A 17085-nucleotide genomic window follows, 5' to 3' on the forward strand; every position below is an offset into this window, starting at 1 on the left:
GGAACAAGCGCAGAGCATCCTGACTGTCGCTGAGGATCACGTGGTTACCAGGAGTGGCTAACGATAAGTTTGTGTCAGTTATTGCTTGAGCCTCTAGATGCAGGACGGAAGGAACGGCCGAGTATCTTTTCTGCAAGGGCGGGTGGGTAGGAGGAACAACTACTGTGACCCCGCATCGCACGCCGTTGCCACGTCTCCCGTTCGAGACACGTCTCCGTACAAGGACTTGTACACCCTTGCCTACACCGGAGACGGAGTCTTTGTGGTGACCGTGTACCTCGCGCCCAACCTCGCTCGAGACGCCGTTGCCGCGCAGCTGGACACGGCTATGGAAAGTGTGCGCGTGCGCTCCAAACCCTCTGACCCCATAGTCTTGGTTGGCGACTTCAACGTTGACGTGCGCGAGAAGAGTGGCGAGTGGCTGGTCGAGTACATGCAGACCAGGCACTCTATGCATTGTCTCTCTGCGGCTTCAACACGTGCCCCAATACCATTTACGGGAGTTGCATTGATCTGGTCTTTACGCGAAACTGTGACGCGCGTATGCTTCTCAAAGACCCTTTGACCGTGCAACAGGTGCTGGTCTTGGTTGGCGACTTCAACGTTGACGTGCGCAAGAAGAGTGGCGAGTGGCTGGTCGAGTACATGCAGACCAGGCACTCTATGCATTGTCTCTCTGCCGGCTTCGACACGTGCCCCACTACCATTTACGGGAGTTGCATTGATCTGGTCTTTACTCGAAACTGTGACGCGCGTATGCTTCTCAAAGACCCTTTGACCGTGCACTTCAGCGATCACAAGGCAGTGATTGTGCCGTCAGGTACAACGATAACACAAACAGGTGCTGATGAATAAATGATTACGTTCACACTCTCGTCATTAATTACGCCATTACTCGCAACACACTCATCGGTGCACCCAATGCATTCGCATTTCTGCACGATTCCCTTCGGGGAGGTGCGGGGGAATTTTTTGCAGAACGGGCAGATGGGGTCGTGTTCTGCCGGGAACATCTTGTTCAATAAAGCTGGGTGCGCCAGTGACCCCGCTTGTGCGCGGCGCACTATTGTTTGTTGCTTGCGGTCGAGTTGCTGGTGCGGCACGGGAAGCCTGCACCTGGCGCTCCTGTACAGCGTGGTAATCTCGCGGTAGCTCGTAACTGGGTGCGGTAGCTCCGACTCGTCATCGGCCCGGTCTGCTAGTTCGCGGGCGTAGTGGTCGGCGAGGGCGTTGCCTTCCACTGTCGAGTGTGCCGGAACCCATACGAGCTCTACGCCTCGTCCCGGTGGGCTGCGCTTTGCGAGAATTGCTAGGGCCGCGTGGGAGACGATCCCCTTGCGGTAGTTGCCGTAAGCCGTCTTGGAATCTGTGACGATCGTATGCACGTCTCCGTGCGTGAGGGCGAGAGCGATGGCCACCTCTTCTGCTTAGCTGGCATCTGTCGTCTGTAGCGACGCGCTGGTCACCAGCTTGTCGATGGTCGTGACGGCGGCCACCGCTTTGCTGCTGTGCTGGGGAAGTGGGGCGTCCACGTAGAGGACCCGGGGGTCTGCTTCCAGCTGTCGGGCGAGTGCCTGTGCCCGCGCGGCACGCCTCTCGTCGTTCCTGCCGGCCTGCATATTGCGCGGCAGGGGCTTGGTCTTGAGCGCTTCCCTCCACGGCGGAGGTAGAGGGTGCTTGGGTATCTGTGGTTCGATGGGCCAACCACTCTTCCGGAGGTCTGCTCGGCCATGCTCAGTCTGGCTCAGTCGCACTCTCTGGTTGGAACGATGAGTATTGAACGAAACGTGAACAAAATCTGATCCAGGATGTGCTCTTTGGTCCTCCAGTAGGAGGATCACAGAAGCGACACCACAGCCAAAAAATAGCAGTCTGAGAACCTTTCACACGCTATAGGGGCCCTTTGCCATGCTAGGCAAAGAGCCGCCCCACTGAACTCATTAGAAGAAAGACTGGCGTTATTCCTGAAGGTGCCGTGCAGCAAAGCTAATAAACAGTTTCACTTTTTCCTTGGTGCCTCAGAGCACTTCGAAAGCTGTAGTTAACCGCCACCACAAAGTGGCACGGCGTGATTGGCTGGTCGCAGCGGATCCCTCCATAGTCACTGCTTTACCTTTGTTACGGTTTTTTCATGTAGCTGACGATTTTTTTCTCGTGCTTTGTGTGAACATGACATGAAACATGTGTTCCCTCTGGAGTCCTGTTCGCAGTGACATTTCATGCCTTTCTGCAGCATGGTCTCGGTGTTTTTTTTTTTGTATTGTGGGTACCATGTGACAGTGCGCGGTAGTAATAGTTGCATTGTTCACGCTGGACCCAGTGACCTTCTATTTATTAACTTGAGTGCCTCGGCGGTACCTCCATTTGTATTTTCTAAGTAGTGTACATAATGTGTGCGGTGCTTTGTGCAGCAGGGCCTTGCAGTAAGGTATTCCCGTTATAGGAAATACCCCAACTGGACTTTCACTCGGCAACAGCTACTTCTAGGCAGACATTTGTGGTGAACTTTTATATTGAAGCACCTTCTGTATTTTTTTTTGTGCTCCCTATCCGGTTCTTTCTTTCTTTTTAAACGCTGTTAACCAGTTTTTAGATGCGACGCTGAGAGGAGCATCTCTTGTCGGCGGCCCTGTCCTTCCTGCGTCGTCGTTGTCCGCGTCCGCACAGCTGCGTCTCTCCTCCGCTCACCCCCTCTCCTCTCTCCGATAGCGAACACTCTCGCCCAATATATGCGGGCGCGTGGCGGTGGGCGGCGCTGCACGCTGTGCGCATGTCTAGTACTCTCTCTCTCAGCGGTCTCCTCTCCTTCGGGTGCGCTACGCCCGCATCCCCTCGCGTGGAACCCATCGATGTGATTGAAACGCAATTCACGTTCACTACGCGCTTCACGCAATTCGACTAATCGACCCAACAGAAACACCCAACGGAACCCCCTTCAGCGTGGCATCACACCAGGGTTCCCGCGAGGAGAGGTGGGTGTAATTTTTTTTCTACTGCATTTCGCAATCAGGACATTTTGCTAGCTGTTTTTCTGTATTTACTTTCAATCATATCCTAGATTGCCGACTCTCGTCTCACGCTCTACGTACCTGCTGCCAGAGCATATGAAACATGGAAAGTAGTATTTTTTTACCCTGCAAATTGGCTTTTCTTTTAAAAAAATTGGCTTCTAGCCCCATTATTTATTTTATATTGGCTTTAAATAGACCTGGCATTGCCTTGCTAAAGCGGGCATTGTTCGACACCTCATTTTTGTTTTTTCGGTTGGGGGGGGGGGGGGGGGATCACGGAATTTTGGAAAAGTTCGAAAGGCGTCGCGTAGGAGTTTCCCGGAAAGTAAGAAGGGAGGGGGAAATGGAATACACGACGCACTCTAAAACAGTCCCTGGCAACCCTTCGGCTGCGGTTTGTGACGGGCATAAATGTTTAGAACTGATCGGAATAACTACAATTGCCTGTGTACGCGCGTGCATGGCGTCATCATAACATGACCAAGCTCGACATTGGCGCGAACGAGTGGCCAGTTAAGCAATATATAAACCAGCGTCGGCTCGGGACGCATGTAACAAATTTTGAGGTGATTTTTTAGTCATTCGCGCACATATTTTAGACTCCCATAAGTACCAAGACATGTCATCGCCGCGAACTCGTGGTGTCGAGGTCGTTCTCGTTTCGCGTGATCTTTCGGCGTGGTGTGGAAGCGTAAACGTCCCGCCCCATACCTCCCATCAGCTTTTCCACTCGTGAGCGGAGTGCAATATTCATAATCAAATGATAAGAATGATAAATGATAAAAAAACGGCCCAAACAGAACGCAGGAAGTCACACGGTCCCGTCCCAGAGCGATGCTGCGGCGCAGAATATGCGAGTAGCAGACGACGCCCACAATCGGATGTTTTTGCAGACGTCACTGAGAAGCGAGGCATCATGGGAAGTCACTCATGCTCGTTGCGAAGAGGTGGACGAAACGAGGGAGAATCGCGGCGCGAGCGAAAATGCGATTTTTTTACTTGCAATAACTCAACTAATACTGATCGCTTTACAAAATCCCTGAAGGAGGTGATTACTCGAACAGAACGGGACGAGAACGGGATCTGTGGCTCCCGTTCTCGTTCCTGTTTCAGCCTCTCGAGCTCCTGTCTTCGCTTTATTTCCTCGCGTTCCGCCTCTGCAGCCTGACGTTTAGCGGTCTCCCTGTCATTTATCAGCTCGATGCACTCTGACAGCTCATCATCGTCAGCCCTAACAGCGAGTATAGCCTGTATCAGCTCTGGCTTTCTCAGAGCGTCCGAAACATCCAAGGGCAACTCTTTTGCAAGGTCCAACAACTGCGGTTTTTTCAACGCCTTCAAATTCATGGCCGGTGTAAAGTACTACTTTCCCACTGCTCCAAAATATTTTTCCGGGAATAACCCACGCGACAAAAACACACGCCCTACCAGCTATCCTCAGAAGACTGGTAAAACTCAGTGAAGAAAAGTCCCGCACTCACCCTTGACCGCCGTGAATTATGCGAAGTCCGAAGCCGCCTTGACGTCCCTGGTGTTAGATCTCGCACCGCTGGCTCCACGTGTTACGAAGTTGCCATCCGACCGCTGCCAACCAGTTGTTGCGATGTTGCCATCCCACCGCTGACAACCCGTTGCTGCTTACGAGCGGACGTACCCGAGCCGAGCGCCGTCATTTACGACATGCGTGTGGTAGCGGGGTGAAGCGAACGGCCAGCCAATGTTGCTGCCTCGAAGAAGACCAGAAGCCGAAGCCAAACTTAACTTGTTTACTTCATGGCGAGAGATGGGCCGAAGGCAGACAAGAGCAATGCCCCAACTGGCGAGGTTACAGCAGAGGACTCGAACAGAGTGACAGAATTGATTCACTGCTCTAACAGGAATGAACTACAGCGCTTGGGGGGTCTTATTTATACCCAAAGCGCTAACGGTCAAACACGAGTTCCCTCTAGATTGTGCACACGACACGAACGGTACAGACACACACAACGCTCTTTCCAGAGTTCTTGAGCGGTCGGTAGTAGCGGCGCACGCTCAGTCCCAGAGAGGGGAGAGAGGAGGTCTCCGCAGAGGCTTCCGCGTCCTTCGGACATGTTTCTGCGTATTGCGTCGGCCGCCACCGAAGTTTGAATCATGCCGGTAGCGAGGCTCCCGCGATCCGACTTTCCCCACCGTGCTGCGGCATGTTTGGATCCGTTGGCTGCCGATGCAAGCATGAGTCACCGACAGAGGGGCGCCTACTCGAAAGGCGCCCTTAGTGGAGGCTTCGCTACACAGCCGAGGAGTGTTGCACAAAGCACTGCGGCGGGCTGATTAGTAACACGGCCCATACCCAGTGGGGGGTTGGCCAGTAAGCTGCCCGCCAAGATAAGACTGTGACATGGCTTATTTTATATATAAAAACAATGAAATAAAAAGAGAACGTAAACTAGAACGCAAACCCTTAGAATGTAATAGAACGGGCAGGAAGAAAAAAAGAAGGAAGAAATCGCCGTCTAGCGGATAGCCGACCTGCCCAGCAATAAAAAAAATCAAATGCGAACGAAGATCTCTGTGGCCAACTCGCACGTCCGGAGCGCACAGGGAAACAGCAATGCTAGTGGGTAACTGGAGATTAAGCAGGTTAAAAGTGCATTGTAGGTGCGTGCACCGCATCAAGCGAAAGCTGCGGCAATTTATAAGAAAGGGTTCAATAATTTCCTGATCTTTTTAGGACGGACACTTAGGAGATGTAGCCTGACCACATTTGTGTAGAGAAAAAGTTAGGGGGAAATTTTGCTGAGAAATTTAGTCATTTATCTCGCCTTTCCGGAAAACACGAATCTTTGGCGTCCGTGAAGTAGAAAACTCACATTACAAGAACGGACGGCGTCCTGCCGATAAATTTGTAAAATTTGAAAACACTTGAACGTTACCCCCAATAGAAAACTTCCAATTAAACATATCATGGTCACAGGGTTACAGAAAAAATTCCCTCGCACCTCCCCGAAGGGAATCGTGCAGAAATGCGAATGCATTGGGTGCCCCGATGAGTGTGTTGCGAGTAATGGCGTAATGACGAGAGTGTGAACGTAATCATTTATTCATCAGCACCTGTTTGTGTTATCGTTGTACCTGACGGCCACAATCACTGCCTTGTGATCGCTAAAGTGCACGGTCAAAGGGTCTTTGAGAAGCATACGCGCGTCACAGTTTCGCGTAAAGACCAGATCAATGCAACTCCCGTGAATGGTAGTGGGGCACGCGTCGAAGCCGGCAGAGAGACAATGCATAGAGTGCCTGGTCTGCATGTACTCGACCAGCCACTCGCCACTCTTCTTGCGCACGTCAACTTTGAAGTCGCCAACCAAGACTGTGGGGTCAGAGGGTTTGGAGCGCACGCGCACACTTTCCATAGACGCGTCCAGCTGCGCGGCAACGGCGTCTCGAGCGAGGTTGGGCGCGAGGTAAACGGTCACCACAAAGACTCCGTCTCCGGTGTAGGCAAGGGTGTACAAGTCCTTGTACGGAGACGTGTCTCGAACGGGAGACGTGGCAACGGCGTGCGATATCAAGTTCCCATACACGTTAGACACGAGCCTAACACCGCAGTACTCGCCGTCCTTGCCGCTTCGAGCAAACTAGTACAGCTCGCTTCAAGCGCATGCGTTCGGCATTGAGCGCGGAGAGATAACACCTGCGGGCGCACGCCGACGGAGCACGACAACCCCCGACTAAGAAATGCAGTCTCCTTTACGACGACGACGACGACGACGAAGTCAGAACTACGAGGCGCGCGCTCACGTGCGCTCGCGCTGGAGGAATGCAGGCGCACGCCGCTCGATGGACGCAAGACAACCCCCGACTAATAAATGCATTCGCATTTAAAACTCACTGGCGAGTTGGTCTGCCAGTTCATTGAAGAACATGCCTGCATGGCCTGGATCCACACTTACCTATTCTGGCGAAGCTGCTTGAGAACGAATGAACGGAAGGTGCGGATAATGGAAGAATAGTTGTCATTTGATAAGGCGGTGCCTAGAGAGGAAGAATCTGAGAGGATAAGAAGTCCAAAAATCGGTGCTGCAGGTTTTGCAGAGTCCGGATTTTCGCGAATAATTCGACCTGAAAAAAATCGCGCCAATCCACCCCGTGAATGTGGTTGGAAAGCAAAGCTGTAAACGGCACCCATAACGATTACTCATGCGACGTCACTTAAAATCACTCACTTCGCTCTACAAATAGCAAAACCAGAGAGAAGTGAAATGCACTTACCCACACCATTTATTACTTCAAAGAGATATTTTTGGTAAGGTTAAATCAATGCATGATGCATGAACGGTGTTTGGTTGAGTTGTATTGGTGTAGCACAAGAGTGGAAACGTTTTTTTATAAAATCAAAGTAAGCTCCAACCCGGTGTTAGACGATCTGACTTCTCCGTCTCTGCGCCGCGGACGGAGCCGACGAGACTTGCGGCTGAGAAGGAGGAGGAAGAAATACTTCTGTTCAGATTTCTGAACGGTCCAGAGTGCAGCCCTGGGGAGTGATTCCTTCTTCTGTGGGGCCCATATGCAGTCCGCGCGGCCTGTGTTCTGTCCACCCGCTGAAGCTGGGTAGGTAGAGAGGGCCTGGACAGCAGCATCTCCCATTGCTCTTGTTGGGTAGTTGACGGAAAGAGAGGAGGGTGCTCAGCGCTAAAGTCGCACACCCCGATTACGGGGCGGAGTATTCCTACTTCTGAGAAAAGGTTACATTCAGCGTCGTAGCGATTCGGATGCATTACGTGAAGACACGTAGGCTGTGAGAAGGAGCCCGGATTGTATGAGCCGTAGGGTAGTTTGTTGTTCTCTGGAAAGGTCAGGGTAAGGCGAAGGTACGGTCTGTCTCAGAAGGCGATAATGCTGGATTATCTCCCTGGACGTGACAAGCGGGTGACTGTCCTCGTGCAGCTCCATAGCACGGGAGGTAAAAGCGCAGGCTTGTTGGGTGGGCCTATTTGTTGCCCTCCATTGAAGCGTGAGGCGGTGTCCAGATCAGCTGAATGGAACCGTTTGGGGAGTGGTTTTTTAGCACGCACAGTGCAGGTCAGGACACCCAACCCGACTGGTAATTCCAGTAGGCTTGCTGGGAATCGGTGACTACCCTCCGAACTCCTGGTTGAGTGAGAGCCAAGGTGATGGCTGCCTCTTGTGCTGCCGTCATTTGTTGGGTCCTAAGCGAGGTACACGCAAGGAGGTTGGTTCTGGAGATAGCCACGATGATGGCGTGTTGATGCCGTCGATGTTTGGAGAAGTCTGTGTAGATAACTGCATGAGCCCCACCGAGGGTGGTGTTTAGCGCTTGAGCCCGTGCTTTTCGTTGTCCCTCGTCATGTGAGGGGTTCATTTTTCTAAGCAAAGGGAGCATCTTTAGTTTTAGTCGCCAAGAGTCTGGGAGTACGTCAAGCGGAGTGACATTCTGGGCTGCCCAGCCAATCTGGTGAAGCATGCGGTTACCCACTGCAGTTCTGAGTCGGACCTTCTGGTTAGAAAGATGGCCTTCTATCAGCTCTTCCACCGTGTTGTGGAGCCCGTGCTAAGCAGCCTCAGTGTGGACGCACTCATGAGAAGACCAATGGCCTGCTCAACCGCCTTTCTAATCATTATATAAAGCATCTCTATGTCTTCCTCGTCGAGAAGAAGATAGGGGTTTGTCGTAAGTAACTCTCGAGAGGACAAAAGCTTCAAATTATTGAATGGTACCGGATTATTTTAGGCCTTGCTTCTTGGTGGCAACTCGCCTGATCATGTGTATGATTAGATTAATGCTGTTTTTGAGGCGCTGCAAGGAGACGTCACTCTTGGTGTTGGCCTGGAAATGTAGGCCCAAGATCTTGATGCTGGGGTTTGGAGTGATGGCCTTGTCATCAAGGAGTATGTGAATGTATTCCTTGATTTGGCGTGAGGGCGGACGACAAGGAGCTGTGATTTTTTTACGTGAACACTGGAGGCCACAGGCTTTAGCCCATTGGCGTACTAAAAGTGAGATTCCATGAATTGGTGTGAGCTTCCTTTAATTTTTGTAACTCTTAGCACATGAGCAAGGTGCGCACAGGGCCGCTAGACGGGCGTGAGTGGTCGTGTGACGCTTTCACGTGGCATTCAGCGAGAAGGCAGGGGGTAAACCCGTAGATGTGCTTGGTCAGTACACCATTTGTCTTCCCGTGTTAGCGTGGGCTCGTAGCTAAATCGGTAAGACAACGGGCTCTCGCTTTGTTAGTCTATTGGTTCCAGGTTCGATTCCCGGCGCTGCCGGTAAATTCTTTTATTTGTTCGCTGGAGTTTTCTGGTGACACCAACGGTCGCGAAAGAACCCTTGGGGGGTAGAGGTAGAAAGCTTTGCTTTAAAATTGGGGTACCATCCGCAGCCTAATTTAAGAGGACCAATCGAGGTACTGAGAGTACATTCCAACCCCCGCGTTCCCATCACTTTGCAACACATTGTTAGCAAAGATGACATGGTTAGGGATACTGGACAAATCATCTTCAAACTAACGCTTCAGGAACCGAGCCGGCAACAGCTTTGTATTTGTTGGAAAAAATATGCCCGGCTTCAATGAGTTCACGTCGCGAACGCTGATGTTAACAGCGAAGCTGCTTGGCGTTCCCTGATCGCAAGACTAAGCTTCACACAATTTCTCAAAGCCAGCAGATCGATTCCCGTTCGCGCCAGTTGAGTTATGCCATGTTCCACTGCTCGCGCCATTTACTGGAGCCTTTTGTTATTTTTGAACTTGGAGCGATACCACGAGGGGCTCCGCGAGCGCTTTTTGCATTTTGAGGCCAAAGTATTTTTTTTAAGGCGTCTTTGTTTTGTTTCGTATCGCAAAATCACGTGGCCATGTATTTTTTATTGAAATAACAATGAAAATATCGCCTACGCCCTGATGTCTTGCATCAAATATGTACAATGTTTTCTTTTCGTTGAGCTACCAGATTTAGTAGTTCAGAAAAGCTTTGCCCATATAAACGTCTCGTTTAATAATGAAATAAATTTGCTGCACGTTTGCTTGTGCTTGCTCTACCCCTCGCTAGGCTGTGCCCTCTCTCTATCACTGGGCCTGCGTTACCACGCCTCATCCCATGAAAGCATTGACCAAGAACACGTTAGCAGTTAAAATATGTTCTGGCTTATTTCGAAAGAAGATATGTTATTGAGACATGGGTGGAGAAAGAAAGGTCCGCATTATATGGCTGAAGCCATGTCTGCGCGCAATGCGATTGGAGGGGCTGGAACCGAGGCCATGCAATCCCTCGTGAAAATTAGGCCTCGGAAGGAAAATATGTTGAGCCTCGTGCAATGGAGACTAGGAATGTGAACATAGTCAGTGAATTGAAACCGCTGTAAAAGGGAGGTGGGGGGAATCGTTTCCCCAGGTTCAATACAGAGTCAGATACATTGGTAATCCTAAAAATATAACCGCAAGGCCAATTCATTTCTCTATCAGAGAGAGGCTAGATTCAAGTTGAGTCTATCTTTTCGCTTCATTTCTCAGTCTTTTGGCCTCGCTTTCGTGCCTTCGCCTTGTGGTATGAATTACTTTAACATAGCAGACTGACACACGCCACAGCGTCCCTGGAATCACAGTTCTGAATGGCTGGTCTACTCCTGTTATACACCTGTAGAATCACACTCATGTGTCCGGGGACACACACTATTATATAACTCTTAATAACGTTTTCAGACCCTAGTTTCGTGAAGCGAGCGCAGTAGTCCATCTAAGCTCCCGATTCATGGCCAATCCCCCCCCCCCCCCTGTGTATGTGGCACGAAGAAGGGAACCACAAGGGCAGTAACTTCTGGTTGGTTTCAACACTTCCTGATGCTACGTCTCATGTTTGAGCAGTTTTTTTTTCTGTATATATTTCCCTAATATTTTATTTAACTCCTTAAATGTCTTTCTTTTATTACTTTGTAATTTCTCTCTGTGAGCGCCCCTTTCCTGGCCAATCCCCCTGAGTGGGTATGAGCCGTCTCTTTTGGCACCACCACCACCAACTTCTGGTAACCGTTGCCAACGTGCGGGACAGCGCGGTGGTAACGCACTTTGTTCCTACTCGGGAGACCAGAGCTCAAATCCCACCTGAATTCAAGTATTATTTCATTTACTCTTTACAGAGGATACCATTTTCGGTAGAGCACAACTACAATGGCGGTTTTTCGCAGAATGGGGCCTTAAGGGCTTTTTCCATAGAGTTGGCCGGCGGTGCAAGGAATAGAAGCCAAGAAATAAATGGTATTGTGATAAACTTCGAGGTCCCCCGGCTGCCAAGCTGTCATGAGAAAAGCAGAGAGCTAACGTCAGATTAGTATTACGGCTTCAACGTAACTGGTTGTGGGTGCAGCGCAAACGCGTGCCACCGCTCGGCCCGGCTAGGATTGGTGAAGCGATGGTAATGCGCGCCGTCTGCTATGCGCGAAAAGGAAAGTTCCAACACGGGTGAATAAGCGTCTGCGATTTGAAGCCATAGCCTGCAGAATACGGGAAAACGTCCCTCCCTTCAATCATGGCCGATGCCAGATTGTCGCTAACTTGGGCAAGCCGCATGCCGGCGAACTGCGGCGCAGATATGCGGCTCGCTCCTACACTGCAAAATATGGCGTTGCAGCTTGAAGGGCACGGTACTGGTGAACAGGCAATTATGGTCATAATCACCACCACCTCGATAAGTTGGCCTCAGATCTACCCCCGACATGCGATTGCTGTTCGGTCCAACACGCCTTATGTCGGCTGTTCTTTTGTAATTTTCTGCGAATGCAATGCATAGCAGTCACGCTGCTGCTGCTGCTGACGATGATGATGATGCCCTTCAGATACTCTGGCATCATAACTGGCAACACTGGGATAGCCTCGTGATGGTCGGTCAAACTAAACCGGTGGTTTGCTACCGTGACATAGGGGTAACGCCTTGGACATTGAATTGAAATCCCGCTGGTGTATAGTAAACGTTCCTTGTTCGCCTTCATGTTGAAGCGGAAATATCGCGAATGTAACTTAGCGAATTAGGATTATTCTTAATTTGTTGCAGCTCTGATGCTTAATTCTAGGTCATGTTAAAGAGGGTAGCTTGGCATTCAATAACATCCAGGCCTATTTAGGCACTGCAGTCTGTGTATTTCACAAATGCGCGTTTCGACCTCGTCATGACAACATAAAGGAAACTTCCCGTGTGCAGCGGTATCGGCGCACGTTGAGGTTCCCTTTTCTCAAATTTCATCCGGAACCTTTCACTGCGGTGCGCCTCAAAGCCAAGAAATAGCTTCAGCGCGTTGTGCCGCCAAAATCTGAGCCTTATTTTTTTCTACGCGAGCCTGGGGTATACTGCAGACAGGCTCTATACGTTGATAGAGTTACTTGTGTCTCTGCCGGTATTCTTTTTGGCTCTTGAATCTTTTCTCCTTGTCCGTGCATATACCCTGGGGTTTTTTTTTCATTCTCGGTCGCCTGAGCAGTTGGCCTTGTCTAATATGGGGCACTGAGCCGGGCTCTCATGCGGTTGCTTTTAGCTTGAAGCAAAATGACTGTTGCGGCATCCTTAAATCTGCAATTCTTTTCGTGCTGGTTTATTCGTTTTTCACGGTGTATTTCCCCCCCCGCATTTTCCCCATTTCTCTTGTCTTCGTACGGCTGCAGTGACATGAATGAATTTCGAAAGTGTTACGTTATATCGCATCTACAGAAACAGTACGTTTGCGGCCGGTTTGCATGTCACGTGCCATTTGTTCAAAGGTTGAGAAAAGAAGAAACGCGCGTTGGCCGACTGGCGCGCACCGCGCCGCGCGACAGTCCGGCCCTTTTTCCCGACCTAGACGGGGCGGGGCTTGGTTCCAGCTCCCTGCGCAGCGATGTCCCGCGGCCCCACCAGCCCGGCGGCGTACGGGGAAAGCGGCAACGAGGCGGACATCGGCAGCTGCGATCTGCTCGTTGGGCTGGTGCTCAACTACGTGCCCGTCAAAGATCTGTTTGTCCAGAGCAAGGTGAACAACGTCTGGGAGCGCGTGTGCCACGCCCTCCTCAGGGAAAAGCTCAAGTGGGTCCTCTGTTCCTCCGTGAGTACCTCTGTACACGTCATTGGGTGCCGTTAACTTATAGATGAAGGCAGGATTTTGGTAGCGTCTTATATCCCGGCAACCGTGAGAATTACCGTCAGGAATTTCTCCGGGCAGTCGCCTCTGGTTGGCTAAGCACGCCCTCCCGAAGATTTTATGGGACAAATACTTCCGAAAAAGGCGTTTCACAGCTGCTCTTGTGGCGCTGTATTAATGCACTTGCTTGCTTTTAAACGAAATGGCTCAGGTTGGAGTCTGGCACGGCCGAAGTTTTTTTTTTTTTTTTTTTTTAGCTTTCGAAATTTTTGAAGCGTTCGCTCATGGTGATTTGGTTGCTTTATTCTGGTTATTATTACAGCAGGAGATCGACGTACAGGACTTTTAGAATAGGCTGGATTAAATTTTGTTTTGATTGTATTCTGTGTCGTTGGACTTGGTTAGGTTAGGGTTCTTGCAGTTCGGATGGATTTAGGTAGGTTATGGTACGTTAGGTTAGGTTTTGTTGGGTTACGTTGGGAGGTAATATTGTTTAGCGAATTTTAGGCCAGCCAACATTAACAGAAACTGCCTTGAGAATTTCGCGTAGGTAATTCTCATGGTTGCCGTGAGATTAGACGCAGTCCAAGATTTTTGCGTCCAATCCTTCCCCCTTGACAGTCGGACATGATTAGCTTCTTCGGAAGTGTAGGCACCTGCTCGACCCCGTCCCTCTTCGGACGCAGCCAGAATTTGCTTTCAGTTTCTTATCACCCGTAACGCTTAACGTCAATATTAATCTAACTTTTTGGTATTAATGAGCTCTCTAGAGGTTTGTACAGGGTTGGAAGCTCGCTACCCAGCAAATATCCAAATAAACAAAATAAGATGAATTGTAAAAAATCATATAACCAACGCCCGCTGCCGATTACGGCCCATAACCGCCGTGCGTGTGATTAGCTGTTGCTTGCAGAAAAGTTGTACACTACGCACATCTTGGCGCTCTGCTAGAAACTTTCTTTGGCATATATTAAGCATTTTCTGGAGCATACAGGGTGTCCCAGCTATCATGCACCAAGGTTTAAAAAAAGAGCCATGACGTTACTCGAAGAAAACCTAGCGCATAACGTTTGCAGTACAGTGGAGAAGCGGACAGTAATTTTTTCGTTAATGAGACTTAACTAATTATTTCTAATTAATTATCTAACTCGATAATTACTGTCCTGATCACTGAAGTGTCAATGAGGCATTTGTAGGTATCGACGAGGGGCATCTAACTGCGGTATTTTCAGAGACGAACTAATTGCGTACTCATTTATTCTGACTGATAAAGAAAACCCGCGAAATATGAAAAATATCACGTGACGACGCTCCTGCGTGCATCGTAAAGCAGCGTCCCCAAATAAGCCGATTGAAAGCAACTGCTTCGCCTGTCACCCGTCCGAAGAGACAGCGCATCACCTTGATAATGGCAGGCATGGAAGGAGCAGCAACAGCAAGATTCGCGGGGTGCGTGTGCAGATAACGCACAAACTCGGTAGCGATTTCTTATTTCTTTCTCTTGTTTATTTCATTATGGCTAACTCAGAGGCAGCTTGTTTGAGAGAATTGCTTCACGATGCGCGCGGAGGCGCCGTCACGTGGTATTTTTCATAGTTTGCGCGTTTTCTTTGTAAGCCAGAATAAATGAGTACGTAGTTAGTTTTTCGCTGAAAATACCGCAGTTAGATGCCTTTCGTGGGTACGTATACAAGTGCCTCATTGAAACTTTAGTGATTAGGATAGTACTGCTCGAGTTAGATAATTAATTAAAATTAATTAGTTATATATTGTTCAGGAAAAAATGCTGCCCGCTTCTCCGCAGAAGTGCAAACATTTTTCACTAGCTTTTCTTCGAGTTACGCCATTACTCTTCTATTAATCCTTGGTGCGTGATAGCTGGAACACCCTGTATATTAAGCGCGGGATACTGTTTTCCATGGCGGTATTCCCATACCGCCTACTACTTCTGTACCAAGGCTGCACATTGAAATCACGGAACCGCACGTTGAAATCACCCGTTGGGTAGGTTTTCTAGGCAAACACTTACTTTGTTAAAGTCAAATGTAAGGAGCATTTTAAGGCTAATGCCGGATACTTATATGTTTGAAGCACGCGCACGGTGGCGTTCAGAAAATCTGAGGTACAAATGAAGTTGCAGTTGGGGTCGGAGCGAGCGCCAGTCAGTAGCCGGTCGCCGGTAATGGGAAACAGCCATGCGAAAGTGTCGGAGGAGGGCTTTCAAAAAATTGGCCGCGTATCTGCTCCTTTCGTTGGAAATGTCGTCAAAAGACGATAGTCTTTATCGACTTTGGCCAAGTGAATGCCTCCCTTCGCTTTCCCGCTAACCTCTCATGTTGTTCCTCTTGCGTCGCGCTCCTCCCAAGGTAAAGACGACAAAGGTTTGCTTAAATCATTTTAAATTTCGCGCGTTCCACTGCTCCAAACCGGGTGTCTCGATGCGAACGCTGCCGTACGGCGAAGACGCGCGTTAATCGAGGCGCCCTACTTCAACGTTTATAGAACCGCGATTCCCTAGTCCACGTGCGTTCCAAGCAGAACGTGGAGCCTATCTAGTTGATTGATTGATTGATTGATTGTGGGGGTTTAACGCGCCGACGCAACGCAGGCGATGAGGCGCGCCGTAGTGGAAGGCTCCGGATTAATTTTGACCACCTGGGGATCTTTAACGTGCGCCGAAATCTCGTACACACGGGCGTTTTTGCTTTTCGCCTCCATCAGAAAAGCGGCCGCCGCGGCCGGAGCCTATCTAGTGGAACCTTTCGTAGCTGTTGCACGGCCGGGCTGGAGGAGCGGCGGGCGCGCAGTTTCGCTCGCCGCTGCTCCAGTCCGGCCGTGGCTGTTGCCACTTGATTTCTTCAAATTCCGCCAGAAGCTATATGGCGCGGGCGACAGCAGGCGACAGCGGAGTGATATTTTTTTCTTCAGTTGATGAATTATGTAATCTCGCCCAAATCAAACATGTACGATTTTTTATAAAGGAACGCTGCAAATATCACTTCTGTATTAATTTGTTGTCTTATATGTGCGTAATGTCTTGTTGTTCTTCAAAAATATTGACAAGTATGGACATTACACCGGACTTAGACGGCCACATTTAGCTGTGACTATATCACACTATTGCGGAGGCCTTGTATTACTTTGGCCGGGTGGCTGAATCGAGTCACAGACAGACAGACGGACAGACAGACATACAGACAGACCAAAATTTCTTGGTTTAAGTAGCCCAAGAAAGACTATCGTCTTTAAAAGGATGACGAAGCACGGTTGTGGAAAGGAAGCATCAGCGCCGGAGAAAGGTAGGCAGCTCCCGCACGTTAATACCAGTCGTTCCGAGAGGTGATGGCGATTGGCGCTTGGCGATCGAGCGGAACGAGGTTCGAAAGAGGCCCTCCACGGTGCTGGTCAAGTGGTGACGGGCTCGGCCCCAAAGTTGAATAGCTGCAACAGCAGGTAAACAAGAGGTCCAACGATGTTTCCGCTTACCCATCCTTCGAAAGTTCTCAGCATCCAGCGTAATTTTTTTGAAGGTAGAGTGAAGTAGTGCATTTCAAGTGGCTTTCGGCAACTCACATTTTAAAATGTACATACGTACAGGTCCGCGCAGAAGTACACGGAGCACGGGAGCGGTAGCCGAACTGCATCGATGCGCCGCGTGCCCGCGCCGGCGGGAACCAAGGGGCGCCGGTCTAATGCTGTATTCGGGTGGTCGTTTTAGAGCGCTCTAGAGCACTCCGAAAAGCGACTCCGTGTTCGGGTGGTCGAAATCGAGCGCTCGACGTATGTTCGGTTGGTCGTCTCAGAGCGTCGTACTCCACTCCGAGCACCTCCGACTGCTCTGACTCCGAAGTTGGAGTGCCGCCGAAATCCGGAGGCGATTGGGTCACGTGACCCCGGCCGCCGCGGCTCGCCTCTGGTGCCTCTGGCTCGCCCCGCTCGCCTGCCCAGCCGGTGGCGTTCGCTGAATCCTCC

The sequence above is a fragment of the Haemaphysalis longicornis genome, unplaced genomic scaffold, assembly GCF_048455015.1.
Source record: "Haemaphysalis longicornis isolate Haplotype H1 unplaced genomic scaffold, Haemaphysalis longicornis Haplotype H1 scaffold_1, whole genome shotgun sequence".
In the NCBI taxonomy this organism is placed as follows: Eukaryota; Metazoa; Arthropoda; class Arachnida; order Ixodida; family Ixodidae; genus Haemaphysalis; species Haemaphysalis longicornis.